The 19,706-nt window shown below is 37.7% G+C and overlaps 1 long non-coding RNA gene across 4 annotated transcripts in view; it reads left to right on the forward strand.

Annotated features, from left to right (window-relative positions):
* The first annotated feature begins 14,989 nt into the window (after positions 1–14,989).
* The window catches only part of LOC309608145, a 291,497-nt gene continuing 286,780 nt past the window's right edge, over positions 14,990–19,706 (forward strand). For all 4 annotated transcript variants that reach the window (XR_014232690.1, XR_014232691.1, XR_014232692.1 and 1 more), the window contains exon 1: positions 14,990–17,259. This is a non-coding gene — a long non-coding RNA (uncharacterized lncRNA). The remainder of the gene's footprint in view (positions 17,260–19,706) is intronic.

Raw genomic sequence — 19,706 nt, forward strand, 5'->3', positions numbered from 1 at the left:
ATCTTATCAGCTAATATCCAAAACCTACCAAGTGAAACACACGGCATCAACAACAAGTGCGGGATACACATAAGTGAAGTTGTCTCCACCATGAGAGTCGACAGTCTAGATGGGAACAATGTGTGAATGTGGCTCAGTCAGAGACTTCAACATAAAGATGAAATTCTGAGTCGCATGGTATATACTAGCAGGGGATCGGAGGTCACAGAGGTTGAATGATGTTCAGTGATTGCCTGGGAAGCAGGTGTTGATTCCAAAATGAAATCATCGCAGAGGGGGAGGTACTCTAGCCTCTCTCCCCAAAGCAAAGAGGATTTACTGACCCATTTGTTCAGAATTAAGCTCAACTGTATGGCCATTTGGACTTGTGGTTACTAAGTGAGAAAAAAGCAAAAGCCAACGTGTATCTTACTCCCTCTTTATTTATGCAGTCGAAAGGGTAAGTAGACATGGGGGTCCTGTGAGATGGGGTCATCTCTCATCATGTGTGCCCTGCGGGGATAATTGAGCATTCTTGGATTTGGATTTGCGAGATGATATAACAGGACGTGCTTTTTCCTCAAGGCTAAGCTCGTATTTATCACAGACACTCAGTGTGACTTAGATAATAACTGATTTGGGTTTCTGTTTGCCTCCCTCTTTTGCTTTTGTCTACCTCTGGCTCCTTATTTTGAGGAAAAATGTATGTGGAATAGAATCCGAGTCCTTTGCCATGATACCATTTATATGTCACCCAAAGATTCACTGCTTAAATCCTGGAATAAGGTAAATGTTTTTCATGAGAAGTTGGAACAAACTGTAGATGTTTTAAACTGTGGAAAGCTTAGTTCCATGTTTACTGCTACGACTGAGACAGAGTTGCAGAAATAACAAATAAGGGAAAAATATGCAAAGCTTAAACAATCTTAGGGAATATCTTAATTCCTAGACATCAGTAGCACATTTCAGAGTCCCTGCCTTCCATTTGTATAACTGGTTTTATTATTTCTTCAAGAGAAGATGGGGAACAGGTGGAAACTGAGGAGACAGGCCATTTGGGGAATCCCATCTAACATTTTCTTTCCTTTGGATTTCCTTCTAATTGAGAAGGTCATGTTCTACCTTTCCCAGTGAAGAAATGGTTCAAACAGAACTACAGGGATATCATTGCCTCTAGTTAGCAGTTTAAATCTAAGAGAAAAAATGGCAAATGTCTTTCACTTCCTACTTCAACTTCAATTCATTGTTAATGGCTGGCCAGAGGACTCAGATGAGAAGGTTAAATGTGGGCTCATGGGGAAAAACATTGAAATTGATTTGTAATGCCTGCCACTACACTATGTGTGACAAAGCATTGAGATTGATTCGTGATGTCTGCCACTGGTGAAAGAGTAATGCAGTTTGACTGTTTTTGTCACCCTTATCTGAGCCCTCCAACCTGGATGACAGCTTTTCTCTGGAGTCCAAGAACTCATCTCCCATTGGAGAACATCCTTTCAAGTAACATTAAAAGGGTAATGACCATTTCTTTTCTGAGAGTGCCGGAAGGTTTAAATGCTGATGGAATTTGAGGGGAGCCTTTGAGGAAAGCAGCTCATAATGCTAGGCAGGTGTAACATTAGTTTCCTGTCTTGTGCTCCCTTTCTCTGCTGGAGATACATTTATTTCTCTCTCATGTGCCACAAGAGCAACAACAATATTTGGCTTAAACAGAACCTTTTTATTCAAAGACCTCACACTCTAATGGGTAAAAACTTGGAAAATGCCTGCGGGAAATTAGAAGCACAAGTAGCTTACTCACTTTCAGCCTATTACAATCATCCTGAACCTTATAAACTGAAGAATGTTTTCCTCCCAAAGGTCTTCATCTACGTTGCTTCAGCTTTTAGAAAAAAATCCAAGAAAGTCAACACAGAACCTGGGAAGATTCCAGAAAAGTTTCATCCGAGATAGAAAATTCAGTTACTTTCTTTTATTATTTTGTTTCCTTACAAAGCCCCTGGATCATACCACACTGTTCTTTGTGCAAAACAGTTGAGAATTACCAGTAATTGGAACTATTTACATTCAACGCCATCATGACAGAAGCAGCTTTATTATATTACAGGGGAATGATTAATATATGACACAGATTAAAGATTGCATCTCAGTGGGTAGGCCTCTTGTCTGATCTGTCATTTCGCTGATTACAAAGGCATACAAATTATATAAACAGAAAAATGATTTTCTTGTATGCTAATTTTAGCTCACCCCACGTGCACGTTAACTCATTTTCAGTGAGCTGGTGGAAGGGGGATTATAACAGGTTCACTAAGGTAGATTTCCACCCCCTCTGACATCACATGCAGTTGCATTACATCCTTATTTCAACCTTAGTTTCAGTCCCATACTTGGGTTTTTTTTTAACCTGCTGTTTTTAATTTCTGAAAGGATGAAATTCAAGCAACTAACTTACATGAAATATAGAGATTTAGGGGGTGTCGTGCCATGGTTTGGTAAGGTAGAAAGTTTATCTTCTCTGACAAACTGAGCAAATGAAAGCAATATGCTTGGCCACTTGACTGTTGTAATATTTTTGTTTCCTAGGCTTGTGTCTGTTCGCAAAGAATCTTGAATACCTAATATTGTTAGTTGCACAAAATATCAATACCCTCTTTTGCCTTTATCATAGGCCAAATCTAGATGGAATAAGGATAAACAACTTTAGATTTATTTCCATGGGACCAAGACTGGAAAATAAATATCATGTCTAATGTCAACTTTAAGCAATTGGTAGTGGTTTCTATGTGACCAAGTCAAGATTCAGTGGAAGGAAGATTGGGAACAGTTAGTGATGTCTGCTATGGGCAAGTGGAAAGCATTGGTGACTTGTGGTAGGGATTACCATCCTGGCTTTAGCATTTGTAGTCTTCTGTTAGACCATAAGCCTCTGAGGGCAAAAACGGTCTGTAATTCCTTTTCATAGACTCATTTCTAAGCACACAGTAGCTGCTCCGCCAGATAGCTAAAGACATTGTTTCTGGAGTTAGATTATAGCTGTCTCTGTCACCTACTAGCTGAGTGAGCTGGGCAAGATTTTAACCTACCTGTAGTTCGGTTTCCTCTGCTACAGAAAGGCTATAAAATGAGTTTTTAATTCATAGGATTCTAATGAGGGTTAAATGACATAATGAAATAATAATGCACATACTAAGCTTAGCATAATGGCTGGGACATAGTAAATGCCCAAGTAATGCGTGCTTGAATTAATATAGGAGGGAAAAATGTTGATGTATCTTTAGTTCAGCGTTCATTTTTTATTTAGAGCAAGGAAACCGAGGGAAAGGTCAGAAAGAGTCTTGCTGTTTATAATTTGAAAGGTGTTTATAATTCAAAACTCCTCAACCATTAAGATTTGGGTCAGAGCCTTATTATTCCAGGTTTTAGTAAATGTGAGGGAATTTCACAGTTTAGAGTGAGAACAATAAAGGGAGAGGACAAAGGAGCTGGAAATAAAAATTGGCTTCTCTGAGAAAAATGTTTTCCATGATCATGCCTGTCTTTTATCCTCCCAGGCATATTCCCAGATGTGATATCAATGTGATACAGTTATTTTATTTTTCTTTCTTTGACAGCCGTGAGGCAGAGCAAGCACGCCAGGAAAGGCTTAACTATAGTTTCAGGACCCATCAGTACTGCCCAGCCCCTCATAGCTTCCTGATTCCCTTTCACCAGTAGAAGAAGATTGCCTCGTGCCACTCCCTGAGCTTGCGTTTTACAAGCGTCATCTCGATCCTCTCTGCAGACCCGTGCAGTGAGCATTTTTATCCTCCTCTTACAGACAAGGAAACTGAGGCCCAAGATGAGAAGCCATTTCTCCCATTCAGGGATCTATTATTGCCAAGTTCCAAATGGCTGCTGATTGCTGCTATAGACATATCCCAAACCAGCTGGTACTCAGAGCTCTTGAGCAATCCAAGCGGGATGCCAGAGTGGTCTCAGATCACCTGGCCATGCCGGCCTCAGCTTCAAAGACAGACAACTCTTAAGTTGTTAAAGTTTCCTGTGTATTTTTTTTTTTTTTTTTTTCATCTAGAGGTAGGGATTCAGTGTGTCAGGTGACATTTTAAATCAAGTTTTGGACATTTTAGTACAGAAAAGTTTTCAGAAGCTTGGTTCTGTGGTTCAGTGTTGGTCTTCGGTCAGTGCTTTGCAAACTATAATGTGGACGAGGGTCACCTGGGCATCTTACTAACACATCAATTCAAGGGAGGCGGGGCCTAGGATTTCTGCAGTTCAGGAAGCTTCTAGGCGACGCTGGTCCTGGTGAACAAGGACTGCACTGTGAGTGTCAAGGCCTTAAGTGAGGCTTCCTCAAAGTGCTTCCCACTGATAACTTGTGTTGGAATATGCAGACGTGAAGAGAGTCTGTCACTGGGTTTGAGGAGAGACCTGGGGAACAGCCTATTTAACAAACACTCAGGTGATCTGACTGAAGCTTGGATGTTACCGAAGCAGCCTTTGCCTAGCTTGCCCCGTCATTAGAATCACTTGGTGCTTAAAAGCCTCCAACTGTGAGGCTCCTCCTTCTAGAGGTTCAGATAATAAAGATCTTGATCCTCACAACATCCCGATCTGTGGCTCGGGGAGGGAAAGCGTCTTGTCCAGAATCAGACGCCTTAGAGAGGAGTCTTGAGTGTATGTGGAGACTCATGGAGGAGAGACAGAGGAGAAGAAACAGACAGTGAATGAGAGGATGGACAAGGAATCGGGGAGGCATTGCCAAAAGGCACCTGTGGGCTGCCCAGGACCCCTCGGTCCGCTGGGCCTGCTGTGGGCAGCTGGATCCCCCGACACTACTGCAGTGGCCTCTCCATGGTGTGTCCTGGATTCAGGAAGACAAGAAGCTGCTCTCATGTGCAGACAGGTGAGGTGTAAGCTCCAGAGGGACCGTCGTATGTCCCTCAATCTCTCCCATCTTGCCTACAGTATATGGATGCATACGTTGCCCGAGATTTATATTGCATTATGAGAATTGCCGTGCGGTTTCTAGATCAGGTGTATTGTAAAAAGGCAGCAGTAGTCAAGAGTGTTCCGACCTTTGCCTGTGCTGATGGAGTTTTTGCAGCAGTGTCAGCGGTATCTGATGGGCACTGAGTGAAAATAGCAAATGGTTTAGCAGACTAATATCTCATCCACTATTAAAAAATGCAGCTTGTCAGTCAACATAGCTTTTGAGATTGGCTTATTCTGGATTCTTCTCTCCATAGCATTCTTGCTTGAGTCTGAATATTTGCAAATACCCAAAACAAAATGGAATTCCTATTTGTTTACATACTCTTTTTAAATTCTTTTTTGGCTTTATTTCCTAAGGCAGTTTAGAACTACTGTGCTTTCAGGTGTTTTGGGGGTGTTGGAAGGTGGAAGTTTGATGACTCTGGTGGCTATTTTTATTGTTTGTAAGTTCTTAAAACTGACATTAAATGAAGAATGTTTAATCAACTAACAGAAAAAAGACCGTGGTGCCGGTGCCTTTTGCGTATTATGTATAATAAGAATTGTTTCAGATTTGTTTTCTAATTGTAGTCTGGGTGAATATGCGCTAGATTCTGGGTCACTGTGCTTTAATATGCCTGGGGATTTGGTGAGGAGGGGCCAGTCATCCCCACTTTGTTATTAATACCCTCAATAAACCGTGGTTTGTCATGCTTAGGGGCTGGCTCTAGTAAGATGATGGTTATGGAGTTTAAGAAACTGGAATAGAACAAAGAAGAGGATTCTAGCACAGATACCCTTCCAGAGGGAGAAGGGATGCTTGAGGTCAAGGTCATGCGTCTTGGCTAGTCTTATCCCCACAGAATCCAAATGTTATTGAAGGCTCTGCGTGTTGTCTTCTGGAATCCACAGACCACAGCATCTGGAAGAAGGCCAGTTGTCAGTTAATATCCATGCCCTTCATTCCATTTATTCTCACTCTTCGCATTTACCCCCCAGCCTCATCTCTTCCTACACCCCCACAGGCTCATGTTGCTATGGTACTCCTACTACATTTGTCTAGTGAACTTGCTTACCCCAAAGGATGATTCAGATGTTTGCACAGATCAAACCCTCTGATTCCTATTCCCTCCATTCTCTTCTGCCTTAGACTCCATCCATGAGCTTCTGGAACTTAACTCTTTGTATTCTTAAACTTGACATTTTCTGGTGTATTCTTAGTTTTATGAAATCGAATGTTAATCAAAATCTTTTTCTTGGACAACACAGAGACCTTAGGATGTTTAAATCCTAATCACTTCTGCTTGGCTTACTAACTTCTATTGTTCAGTATTTGCATTTTACCGTATCTTTTTAACTCTAAACCACTATTATTAATTTACACAGTCAAAGCTTGTTTGGATTCACCCACGTATTCATTAGCTCACCATTCATTATTTGCATTTCAGACCTTTGTGGTATAATATTTGTTCTTCCAAAAGAATGCATTTTAGAAATTCCTTTAAGGACGGTGTGTTGTGGAAAACTTTATGTTTTGGTTTATCTGAAAATAGCACTTTATGTTTTTCTTGAGAAATATTTTTGCTGGAGGCATAATTCTGATTGAAAGCTATTTTCTCTCATACTGTTGAACAAGTTATTCTAGTGTATTCTGGCTTCCATTCTGCCTGTTAAAAAAAAAAGTCTTCTGTCAGTCTAATTATTACACCTTTTTAGGTGACTTTTTTTTTCTTTCTAGCTGCATTTAGTATCTTTTTTTCTTTAGTATTCTGTAGTCTTACTACAAAATGTCTAGCTGTGGATTTGTCATTAATTTTTCAGAACTCCTTGTCCTTCCTGAATATACAAATCCATTTTTTTCCCGTTAATTGTGAAAAATTCTCAGCCATTACCAAGCTACCATGGTGAATGGTCCCTGTGCAGTTGGAAAATAAATGTGAGTTCTTCCAAATGTGTGATATTCTATACAGGTCAGTTAGGTTAAGTTGGTTATAGTGTTGTTCAATTCTTTATTTTTTAAGTTTTATTTTATTTTAATTTTTGATTTTATGTAAGAGTATAGTTGATTCACAATGTTGTGTTAGTTTTAGGTGTACAGCAAGGTGATTTAGTTATACATATTAATATATCTATTCTTTTTCAGATTATTTTCCCATATATCTTATTACAGAGTATGGAGTACATACAGAGAAAGATGAATATCATATGATATCACTTATATGTGGAATATAAAAAAAAAAAATGCAGGTGAACTTGTTCAATTCTATATGACTTCTTCAATTCTATATTACCGCTGCTTTTTCTGTGTGCTTTGTCTATCAGTCATTGAGAAGTGTTAACCTCCAACTGTAATTGTAAATGTATCTTTTTCTCCTTTTAGTTCTGTCAGTTTTTGAAATATTTTGAAATTCTGTGTTGTGGTGCATACACATTTATTTTTTTATGTCCTTTTTATATACTGATCCTTTTTATCATTATGAAATACCTTTGTATCCAAAAATATACCTTAATACAAAGTCTCATATATCTACCTCTCAAGTAGATAATCCAGTTTTCTCATCATTAGTGTTTGCATACTTTATCTTTTTCCATCTATTTACTTTTAATCTCTTTGTGTCTTTATATTTAAAGTGCATTTCTGGTAGACAGCATTTCTGGTAGTTGGGACTTGGTACCGATTGGGGGACAACTTATCTACCACCCAGAGTTGGCCCAAAAGGTATAACTGGCCTGATATAATCTCCTTATCTTGGAGATTAGGTACTTGAGACTTGGAGAGAAAAAGCGACTTGGTCAAGATCGCATACCTAGAGTCGCAGATATGAGCATAGAATTTAGGTACCCAATGCTTAAGGCAACAGTTATCTCATTGCTACACAGACCTTGTCTCATCATTTGTACTGAAATTGAGGGGTTCCTCAGATATCCTGCTTTTGGCTTGATTTCCAAGGAAGTGTTTCAAGTAAAGGTCAGTAGGATGAGAGCCATTGTTCCAGATTAGTTGCCTTTGGCTTTGCCTGTTTCTATGACTTGCTCACAATATCCAGTCCTTAGTGCCAAGAAACCCCTCTTACAGCTTCAGAGATTTTAGACAGCTCCAAAACCTTTGAGTGTGAAACTGGGCAGTTCCAAAGCCAAACGTTCTTCTAAAGAAAGGGAGAAGAGTCTACCCATGTGCACACTTGGTCTTTGACCCCTTTTGGTGTCTGCTCTTTGAGAATGTAGATCCTTTGGCATTTCAGCCTCTTCATACTGATAGGGCTGCAGTAATTGCCCTGGAAGCCTCCATTTTTTCATGGCATCCATTTAAAAGAGCAAAACATTTAAAAAATTCTTCCAAAGACAAATACCATATGATATCGCTTATATGTGGAATCTAAAAAAAATGGTACAAATGAACCTATTTACGAAACAGAAATAGAGTCACAGATGTAGAAAACATACTTATGGTTACCAAGGGGGAAAAGGAGGAGGAATAAATTGGGAGATTGGGATTGACATATACACACGACTATATATAAAATAGATAACTAAAAAGAACCTTCTGTTTAGCACAGGGAACTCTACTCAGTACTCTGTAATGACCTATATAGGAATAGAATCTAAAAAAGAATGGATATATGTATATGTATAACTGATTCACTTTGCTGTACAGCTAACACTGTAAATCAACTATACTGCAATAAAAATTAAGTAAAAAATTGTGATGGGAAGTAAAAAAATTTTTTTCCCTTTCTGAATTTGTAATTAAAGAAGTATTCACAATCAAGGAAGCTCACTTAATATTTTACTTAAATCTGCATTATCATAACTGAGGTATGAATGAATATTATCACTTATGCAAACACCTGGGTTCCAGTTGATATACCATAACGTCTTGGGAAGAGTTCAGTCACACAAAGAAAGGCACCTGATTTCTACTTTTGTCCCTTAACTACTAAATGGCCATTTGAGCTCAGGCAAGTAACTTAACCTCTCTGGGTCTCAGTGTCCACATCTGTTAAATAAGATGTTTGGAATTTTCAGCCACTGAGATTTCTTTCTTCATCTGTATTTCAGTGCTATTTAAATAAGACCAGCATTTCTTTTTTTTTTTTTTTTTTGTATAATAATTTCTGTGCAACATATAGAAATAACTAAATTTTGCCCCAAGCTAAAGTTATGAGTCTCAGAATCTCCTCTATGATTTTTTTCCTTTCTGTGTAACAAGTTTTCTCTCCTAAATTCAGTGCATTGCTTTCATGATTTTATACTGTTGCTCAACTACTTTTACTTCAGGGATTTTTGTTTTCTGAGATGTCATGTACATATTAGTCTGCCTGATGTTCAGAAAAAAATACTTACCAGTAGCTTTCTTTGTCCCATTATTGACCTTTCCTAATCAAGTTGACAAGTCAGCCAATGTCCGTGCACTGCGTAGCGGGTCGGTGCCACAGATAAAGTCTACTGATGGAACATTGCCCACATGAAATGGGATCTGCTAAGGGAAAAAAAACGCCAGTATTTCATGTACTTTGAAACAACGGCTTCACTTATTATTTTGAAGGGCAATCATGGTGGTAAGTGTGGACTCTGAAGTAAACTTTGGTTTGAAACTTGACTCTGCTATAAATTTGTTTTAGATCCAAGCAATAGAGACTTGGTTAACCTTGCTGAGCCATTGCTTCTTTATATGTAAATGGAAATAACAAAATCTAATTTTGCATGGTTGCTAAAAGGTTGCAGAGTTAATGTATAGTAATGCACATCCTATGTCTAGCGTATAGCCAGTGCTCAATTCCTTTCTTTCCTTTTACCCTTATGAAAATCACCATGACTCTGGTCATCAGTGATGATTACCAACAAAGCCTGTTTTTTCTTTTTACATATAACTTAGTGCTCAGGTGATCTAGTTCCTTCTCCTGAAGTGCTATCATAGCATTCATAAGTATAAGAAAAATAAATCTGCTTGGAATGCATCAAGTAAAGAGAATTTGGAGGATACATTGGGAATGGATGGATGTCAGTTGTAATAAAAGTAACTCACCATCACAGAGACTAGAAATGATCACATGACCCATTTCTCCCTGTCTTCTTGTTGACCACCTGCTCTGTCATCTCTGCCTCTCTTTGAAACTGCCCTGTCCTCCTCTTTGCAGATCTGAGTTAGACACAATTAACCTACCTCCTTCCTGACACAGAGTCTATTCTCGACTTCCATGACACAACAGTTTTCTAGTTTTCTCTCACCTTAGTGAAATCACTTTCTTAGTATTTTTTGTTGCATTCTTTCCCTCTGCCAGACTTTTTTTTTTATGGAAGTATAGCTGATTTACAATGTTGTGTTAGTTTCAGGTATAGAGCAAAGTGATTCAGTTATACATACATATATTTCTGGTTTTTTTCAGGTTCTTTTCCCTTATAGGTTATTACAAAATATTGAGTATAGTTCCCTGTGCTTTACAAGTAGGTCCTTGTTGGTTATACACTTTATATACAGGAGTGTGTATATGTTAATCCCAAACTCCTAATTTACCCCTCCCCCTATTTCCCCTTTGGTAACCGTAAGTTTGTTTTCTATGTCTGTGGGTTTATTTCTGTTTTGTATATAAGTTCATTTGTGTCATATTTTTTAGATTCCACATATAAGTGATATCATATGATATTTGTCCTTCTCTGGCTTTCTTCACTTAGTATGATAATCTGTAGGTCCGTCCATGTTGCTGTAAAAGGCATTATTTCATTTTTTATGGTGGAGTAATATTCCATTGTATATATATCACATCTTCTTTATCCATTCATCTCTTGATGGACACTTCGGTGGCTTCCATGTCTTAGCTATTGTAAATAGTGCTGCTGTGAACATTGGGGTGCACATGTCTTTTCGAATTATGGTTTTCTCTGGATATATGCTCAGGAGTGGGATTGCTGGATCATATGGTAGCTCTGTTCTTATTTTTTTTAAGGAACCTCCATACTGTTCTCCATTGATACCTACTAAGTGCCTTTGGTCTTGCCCCTTTTATTCTCTGAACACATAGCTTCCCTAGAAGGTTTGATCTAGTGCTTCACCCTTTGCCTTTCAAATTGTTTTGTACACTTTCTAGTTCTTGAGCTCTAGACCAGTGTATCCAACCTCCTACTTGATGTGTGTACTTGAAAGTCTAACAAGTCGCTCAAATCTAACATGGACAAAATAGAAATCTTGGTCCCCCAAACCTGTTTCTCCATTGAGGTATTGCAGAGAATTTAGTTTCTCAAAGCAAATATCTAAGAATCATCCTTACCATCCTTCCTTACTCCTTCCTTCCCTTCACCATCCACATGTAACTCATTAGCAACTCCTGTCTCAAAGCAAAAATGTAACCTGAAGCCTTTTCCTCCTTCGTATCTAGGCTGTAGTCACTTGTCTGGACAAAATTATTATTATCTGTAACCTAGACTTTTATATGGTCTGCTAATTTTTCTCCATTCTTCTATTCTTGTCCCCTTAGTGATCCATTCTCCATACCTCCATTATCAGAGTGATAGTTTAAGAATGAAAACCTTATCCTATCACTCCTGTGCTTAGAACTCTTCAGCTACCTCCTATTGCATTGAGAATAATAACTAAGTTTCTTATTCTAGCACACAAGGCCCTACCTGATAAGATTTCTGCTGATTGCTATAACCTGAAATAAATGGTTTCTCTGCTTTCCTCACTGTAAGACTCTGGTCACACTCTGGGCTTTCCTTTCAGTCTCTCTTTTTTCTTTTTCAGTAAGCCATGCTCTCTGAGGCATCAGAGCATTCGTACTTGATAGTGTCTCTGCCTTGAATGCCATCTCCAGGGTCTTTTCAGAGTTGTCCTCTTATATCACGTGAGACTATTCTTGAAAACTCTGAACACTGAAAGAATCAATCAAAAACTGATAAAAAAAATATCCTTATCCAAAGGAGTGGTGTGAGGGTAAAAGGGCACGAATTAAACTACCCTGAGTTTATTTTTAATATTTTTACTTTGAAACATGTAAATTTCAAAACAAAATTTTGTCAGTGACAAATGTAATTCCTAAAATTAAAACCAAGCAGAAGCCACTCACAGTAAACAGTTGGAAAATGAGGGGAAAAAAAGCAATTACAAGAACTACTTCTGGACATGATGGAATAAGGAAGAACAGATTCACCCTGCCATTTTCAATAACAAGAAAACAGATAAAATATATGAAATAAGGTTGTTAGTCTTTGGGCAACAAACAGTACAGGACTGTGGTCCCTGAAGAGAAGAAGTTGAGGTGAAGCCAACTGCTTGCAGAAAGTTTCCAAGCAGTAGCACAGGAGATAGAATTCAGGGAGGCCCAGGAAGCTGGAATTTGTGAGGGCATTCCCTTTAGTCTTTGCCTGCGTACTAGTCTTTGAGTGACGAGAGGAAAGCACCCAAGGCCAGGGAGAGAACCACTGGGAAGCAGTAGGCTAAATGACCCTCAGAACTCCTCCCAAGCTAAGCATATTTTCTATTCTAATAACCAGTTTGGAAAGCTGTCTAATACATGGGGCCTTGGTTTGAGTCCTGAGAAGGTTATAGCCTTAATCAATGGGATAAAGTAGCCCTGTACCAGGGCTGTCTTGGACCTGCCCTAATAAAACTTAAAGGCAAGCCTTAATAAGTTAAACTGTTTCAAAGTAACCTGAGTTCTTGAAAACAATTCAATACTATTTAAAGGAATAAAGCTAAGTCCCATAACTAATGACATAAAATATCCGATGTTGAGCATTCAATCAAAAATTACCAGGCATCCAAAGAAACAGGAAAATATAACCCATAACCATGAGAAAAACCACTTAGCACAAACAGAAGCAGACGTAACAGAAGTAATAAAATTAGTGGACAAGGATGTTAAAATTAGTGGAAAATAAAAAATATGTTCCGTATGTTCAAGAAAATAGGAAAAAAAACCCATGAAAATTATGAGGTGAGGAATGGAAGATATAAATTTATAAAGTTAAGCACATACTTAACACATGAGCCATCAATCCTACCCATACCCAAGAGAAATAAAAACGTACGTTTGCATTAGAATCTGTACTCAGATATTTATAGTAGCTTCATTTCAATATCTAAAAGCTGGGAACAGTGCAAATATCCATCTACTGTTAAATGAATAAATAAAGTCTGGCACACTATACAATGGTATACTATTCAAAAATAATACAGAATGGAATACTGATACATGTGACAACATAGATGAACCTGAAATGTATTATTGCAAATTAAGAAGCCATTTCAAAAGGCTGCATATTCTATGATTTGGTTTATATGTCGTTTGGGAAAAGCAAGAGCTATAGGGATGTACAAAAAAACAACATGGAGTTACCAGGAGCTGGGGGTCGGGGAGGCTTGATCACAAAGAAGCACAGAGCAATTTATTGTGGTGATGGAACTGCTTGTATGTTGATTTTGTTGATGTTTCTATGAATATGCATTTGTCAAACCACAGTGAGACACCGAAAGGTGATCGCTAAACATGATTTTAAAAAATACAGAAAACATCAAGTTTTGGAGAAAATGGGGAGCAACTGGAACTCTCACTCATTCCTGTTGGGAGTGCATAGCTGTATAGCCACTTTGGAAAAAAGTGAGTTTCTTATAAAGCTGCACATAAATTTGCCATGCAACCCAGCAACCCCAAATGTATTCACCCAATTAAAATAAGATCATATTCACACAAAAACTTATATGGAAGGATTTATAATAGCTTTATTCTATACAGCAAAATAAACAAACACACACATCCTGAAAAAGCAAACAAACAAAAACCCTAGAAAACCCCAGATGACCACTAACTGGTGAATAGATAAATTGCAATATAGACACACACATACACACACACACACACACACACACACACACACACACACATAATGGGATACCATTCATTAATAAAGATAGACAATATTGTATAATTTTATTTACATAAATTTCCAAGAAAAAAAACCCAAAAAACCACCAAAAACAAATCTGTGGAACTTGACAGCAAGTCAGAGGACAGGAATGAAGGGAGTGTACCTGTTAACGGAGTATGGATAACCTTGGGGTAATAGAATTGTTCTGTAATTTAATTGTGTTAGTTTCTGGAGAGTTTGTTAAAATCCTGTCAAATGGATAAACTTCAAATGGGTTCATTTTATTGTTTTTGAATTGTCTCATTAATGTTGATTAGAAAATGGAAGCAATGACAGCTAACTGTATAAAAGCCACACTGATAAAATGATTTCTTTTAGGTGACTTTTGAGTAAATTAATTTGACTACACATCATTAAGGCGATATTTTTTAGTGTCTCTAAACTTGAGAACAGACTAGAACATATGAGCAAATGAGTCTAAATGAGTATAAAATGGATAACATATCCACGAAGATAGAATATTTCAAGTGATTTTTGATAAGAGTAGTGACTGTATCCTTCACAAAAGGTATTCTACTTTTATTTATTTTTTACTTAGTTATTATTTTTAACTGAGTTATAATTGACTTATTACTGTACTAGTTTCAGTTGTATAGCACAGTGATCGGCTATTTGTATGTATTGTGAAATGATCACAATATAGCAATAACTGTAGCAATATATCACAAACTAGCAATAAGACTAGTTAACATCCATCACCACAGTTACAGTTTTTTTCTTGTGATGAGGACTTATAAGATTTACTCTGTTAGTGACTTTCACATGTGGAATACAGTATTGTTAATTCTGGTCACCATGCAATACATTATATCCCCATGACTTAACTTATTTTATAACTGGAATTTTGTACCTTTTGGCCCCCTTAACCCATTTTCACCTACACTCCACACCCTGCCTCTGGCAACCACCAGTCTGTTCTCTGTATCTGTGAACTTGCTTTTGTTTGTTTTTTATTTCGTTTTGTTTTTCTGATTCCAAGTACAAGTGAGATCGTGGTATTTGTCTGACTTATTTCACTTAGCATGGTGCCCTCCAAGTCCATCCATGTTTTCTCAAGTGGTAAAGTTTCCTTCTTTTTTATGGCTGAATAATATTCCATTGTTTATTTTATATATATATATATAACCTCACATCTTCTCTATCCATTTATCCGTCAGTGGACATAGGTTGCTTCCATGTCTTGGCTATTGTAAATAAAGATGCACTGAACATGGGGGTGCATATATCTTTTTGATTTAGCATTTTGTGAGATATATGCTAAAGACGAAAAAGTGCACAACAATTTTAAACAGCATAGAATAGTCTTATTTTTAGGAATAATGTTGGTTTTGCCATCTTGAAGCCATAATATTTAAATTACAGGTTAAAGTAAATGATAATTCTGTTATAATTAGAAACCATGATTTCCAATGCAAGAGAAAAGAAGTACAATTACAAAATTTTAAAAATGTTAAGTAAATCTTTTAGGGCTTAATTTGACTTGGAAGTCTCAGTATGAACTCATAACTTTTTAAAGATAATTTTGCTGTCTCTACATTGAAGAAGTCTGGAGGCAATAACTTTCAGGACCAGTGAGCCCTCCTGGCATTTCTATTTTATTCTCTAATTACCATTTCTCATTAAAGGAATTCAGGGGTCTTTGGATAAATGACTGATTTCAGGTCTGGTGCAGTGAATGCTCTGGGTGTTCCTGGGATGTCCTAGATGAACTAGAAAGCAGAGAATATTTAAAGATTAACGTGGTCTTTAAAAAAGACACAGAGCCAGTTTAAGGGGCTCCTACTGTCCACAGTTGTTATAGCTCAAATAACAGTAAGAATACTTTTAATTTTTTATAGCATTATTAATATATAAAATTACACAAGTCCATAATCATTCTCAAAAAAGAAATCCACAGTAAAGCCAAATAATGACAACAATTTTTAAAAATCTCTGAGTTTTAAACAGAGAGGTACTTACTCTGCCTTTCCTCTGCAAGCTACGTGTCAGAGTGATTGAATGAAAGCTCTGTTCTCTTTTTGTTTTTAACAAAAGGCTTCTCGGGTAATAAACATAAGAGAAATAAAATAATTTAAAAAAATGACCTTTTGAATTACCTAGTGAAATAGTTGAGTCAGTCAAGGATCATCAATTAAACCATTTCATCAATGAGCGATTGATAAGGAATTAGATAGGCATGTTGTGCCCTGCTATCTCTGTGTCCTATACTACCTGCTGGTAGCAAGTCAGGATATGTCATTATACAAAGGCAGGATCAAGCCATCACCACCTTAACCTGGAAGGTTTAAGGGGTGCATCAAGATGTTATGTTCTTTTTGACGTTGCATATTGTAATAAATGCACAGCATCACCAATCAAGTATGTTTTCCAAAAATGTCTACCTTGAATCTACTCAAGGCTTTACACCTAACTTCCAGTTTGTATGAAATATAGGAGAAAGAACAGGTTAAATGCCAGCATAAAAAACCTTCAGGCAAATCCAGAACTAGCCCAGTATCTTTAATTAGTTAACATCATGTAGGAAAAAAAGAGGGAGAAGGGAGTGGCAGGATTCTTATAGATTAAAAAAGATATAAACTATTGTAAAGATGGGACCGTATTTGAATCTTGTTTTGAACAAACCAGTTTTGGGGGACACCTGGATTAATATGGTTTGGAAATTTGACATGAAGAAAATATCTGTTGTGTTCAGTATGTTCATGGTGTTGTGTTTCTGTAAGAAAATACCCTTATTTTTCCAAGATTACTGAAGTTCTGGAAGGATGAAATATGTCTGTAAATTACTTTAAAATACTTAATCAAACACATATTAGAAGCATATATGGCAAGTGCTCTCTGTACTTTGCTGAATCCTTGAAAAGTTTCTTAATAAAAATTTGAAAAGGTCCATTTATAGTTTTCCATGATCACCCTAGCCAATTACTTCATCCCACCACCTCATTTTCTCCGTGGCACTGACCAAGGTTGTGCAGTATGTTATTTTCTGAGGATTCTGACTTCCTCCCACCAGAATGTTGGTTTGAGCAAGGTTGGGAACTTCTTTATTATTACTAACCTGTGTAGTTCTGAGAATGGTGCCAACACATAGTAGGGCAGATATTTTTTAAAGTCAATTTAAATAGAAGAACAAACTATGTATGGATAGTTAAGTTAAAGGAAGATTAGGAAATGTCAGTAAGGATAAGATATAAGAATTGAACTGTAGTAATTAGGCACTGAGATACCTCTGAAGACTTTTCAGCAGGGCAGTGATATGACTCAAATTATATGATTTCTCTTCACAGAGAGTTTGTGATCCTTGAAGATTGCTGTGCTTTGCAGAGGGAACTTGGCAGGCGGGCAGCGAGTCTTTACGAATTGTCACCAAGGCTTTGTGACTTACAGGTAATATTTTATGGGGCCACTTGGGATTGTGTAGTGATTCATGTACACATAACCTACGTCAATACTAAACTGAAAGGGACTTCTGAATTTCTGATGAAATGTTGATACAAGAAACAGATTTCATCTCAACATAAAAAACCCAGGTAGAGTTTCTGAAATTGTTGGCAGGTAATAATAGTCCCTTGAGATGCTTTCTTAATTTTGTACAGTTCTAACATGACGCATTTTGTACCTCCCCAAAGGTACCCTCAGTTCTCTTTCAATGATTCTTGTGAGCATCTGTAACTAATTCTTCTATTTCTGAGTGAGTGCAAACTGTCTTCTTGCTTCCTCGTCTCTCCCCACCCCACCATATGCACCATTTTTCCTTGAGATGGTGGATATATTCAGTGTACCACAAGAGAAATGAAAGGTACTCTGTCCTAGAGAGAAAAGAACAACAACTTCCTTCATCATGTGAAATTTTAAATTGGGATGAGATAAATAACCTACCTATTTCTGTGTAACAAATCACTCTAATAGTTAGTGGCATGAATCAACCATTTAATTATGCTCACAACTGGTGCAGGTCAAGAACTTGAACAGATTGCATTAGGGATGGTGGATCTTTGTTCTACACTGTCTGAGACTCAACTGGGCGGGCTCAATGGCTTGTGTTCAGAACCATCTACAAGTTTTCTCATCCACATATCTGACACTGGTGGGACTATTAACCATGGTGCCTTCAGGTGGCTTGGGCTTCCCCCCAGCATGGCTGAACGTGGGTAATTGGACTTCTCACTTAATAGCTCAAGTCTCCAATAGTTAGTGTTCCAGTGGCCAAGGTAGAAGCTGCAGACCTAGCACTGGAAGTCACATGGTGTCACTCCTGGTGTACTTTATTAAAGTGATGACAAGTCTGCCCAAATTCAAGGAGAGAGGACTTAGACTCCGTCTCTCAATGGGAAGAGTGTTAAAATAATTTGCAGTCATGTTTTAAAAGTGCCAGGACTGGAAATATTATACAATCAGAACTACTTCCCTGGAATGACTACTTAAAATAAGCCTGCTTATTCTCAGTCTTAACGCAGACTTGCTGTGAAGCAGAGCAAATTTGAAGCCGGGCTGTCCTTAGCATGTCTTTATCCTTTTAGTTCTGCTTTATTGTGTTGGTTCCTCCTCACACAGTGAAGAATAGTATATAAATGTGTTGTTTTAAATGCCCCAGCTAACAAAATTTTCTAGTTGTGCTTTATAAATACAGATTCCACAAATTCTGTAAAATCAGTGAGTTAAAGAATTAGTGGGTCATTCGTACAATGATCAATGGATAATGGTTCCTCCCAGCTCTAGTGTTCTGTGATTCTGGACTCACTTTCTTCAGGACACATGTCGAGTTGATTATATCAGACCACATAAGCTGGTACTTGTGTTATACATGGTCCAATCATGGTACTCCTGGGCTGTTGGCCCCAAGAAGCATGGGCAGCGAACAGGAGCTTTTCAAATTGTACCGACAGTTCAGCCTAGTAAATCAATTATTGAAGAGTCACTACCAAATGCCGTTGACATGTGTGCAGTTTGACAAGGCTTCTGTAACACCCAGCCCTTTCGGGAAAGTAATTCTGTAAGGAAATTTCCTGCAGTAGAGGTTGTGGGACTCAGCTGGGTGACAGCCATGTCATGACAATCAATATGGGGACAAAAAAATCAAATATTAATGAAAGATAGATTTGTTCATGCACAGGATCGGTATTTTTTGTAAATGCTCTTTTACTTCCACTGGCCATTTTCCAGCCGAAGGCTGAGTATAAGCTCGCTGAAACTAAACTCAAGGTGACATTTCTCATTTCAGTGATTTCCTAAAGTGTCTTCCTCTTCCTTTTTCCCCACCTCTTCTCAAGAACTACAGGCAATATAATGAAATACTCTGTCAACTACAGAGTCTAGGGTCTGGAGAGGCAGGAGAGAGTTTTACTGAGATTTCTGAGTACAGACTACATCCTACTTTGAAAGCCAGCGTGAGGCTTTGGGGAGCATCTTGGCCTCAGTAAAAAACATTATCAAGATAATTTAACCTTAAAAGAAGTCCACATTTGCATTTAGCAAATTAGCTGTTAATGAGCTATACATTGGACATTTTCAAGATAAGAATCATAGGGGTGATTATCATAATACCTAATGCTTACTGAGTACTTATGCCGGATATTGTTGAAGAACACTTGATTTCTGAAGAATTGGTGCCCATTTTTTAACCAGTCATGTTTATGGGATCTAATAAAGTTTTTGCTTTTGATTACTTCTTTTACATAATATGAAAGCAGCCAGAAAAATTCATGGGTGGGGGCAGAAAAAGCAATAAGAATAACTATTTGGTGTTTCTTGAACTGGTACCAATTTGTTGAACGATTTCTGGATTGGCCATTTTGACTGAGTTGAACAAATAATAAGCAGCTATCTTGAAGGGC

This window comes from Balaenoptera borealis, assembly GCF_965194805.1.
Source record: "Balaenoptera borealis genome assembly, chromosome: 12".
NCBI classification, from domain to species: Eukaryota; Metazoa; Chordata; class Mammalia; order Artiodactyla; family Balaenopteridae; genus Balaenoptera; species Balaenoptera borealis.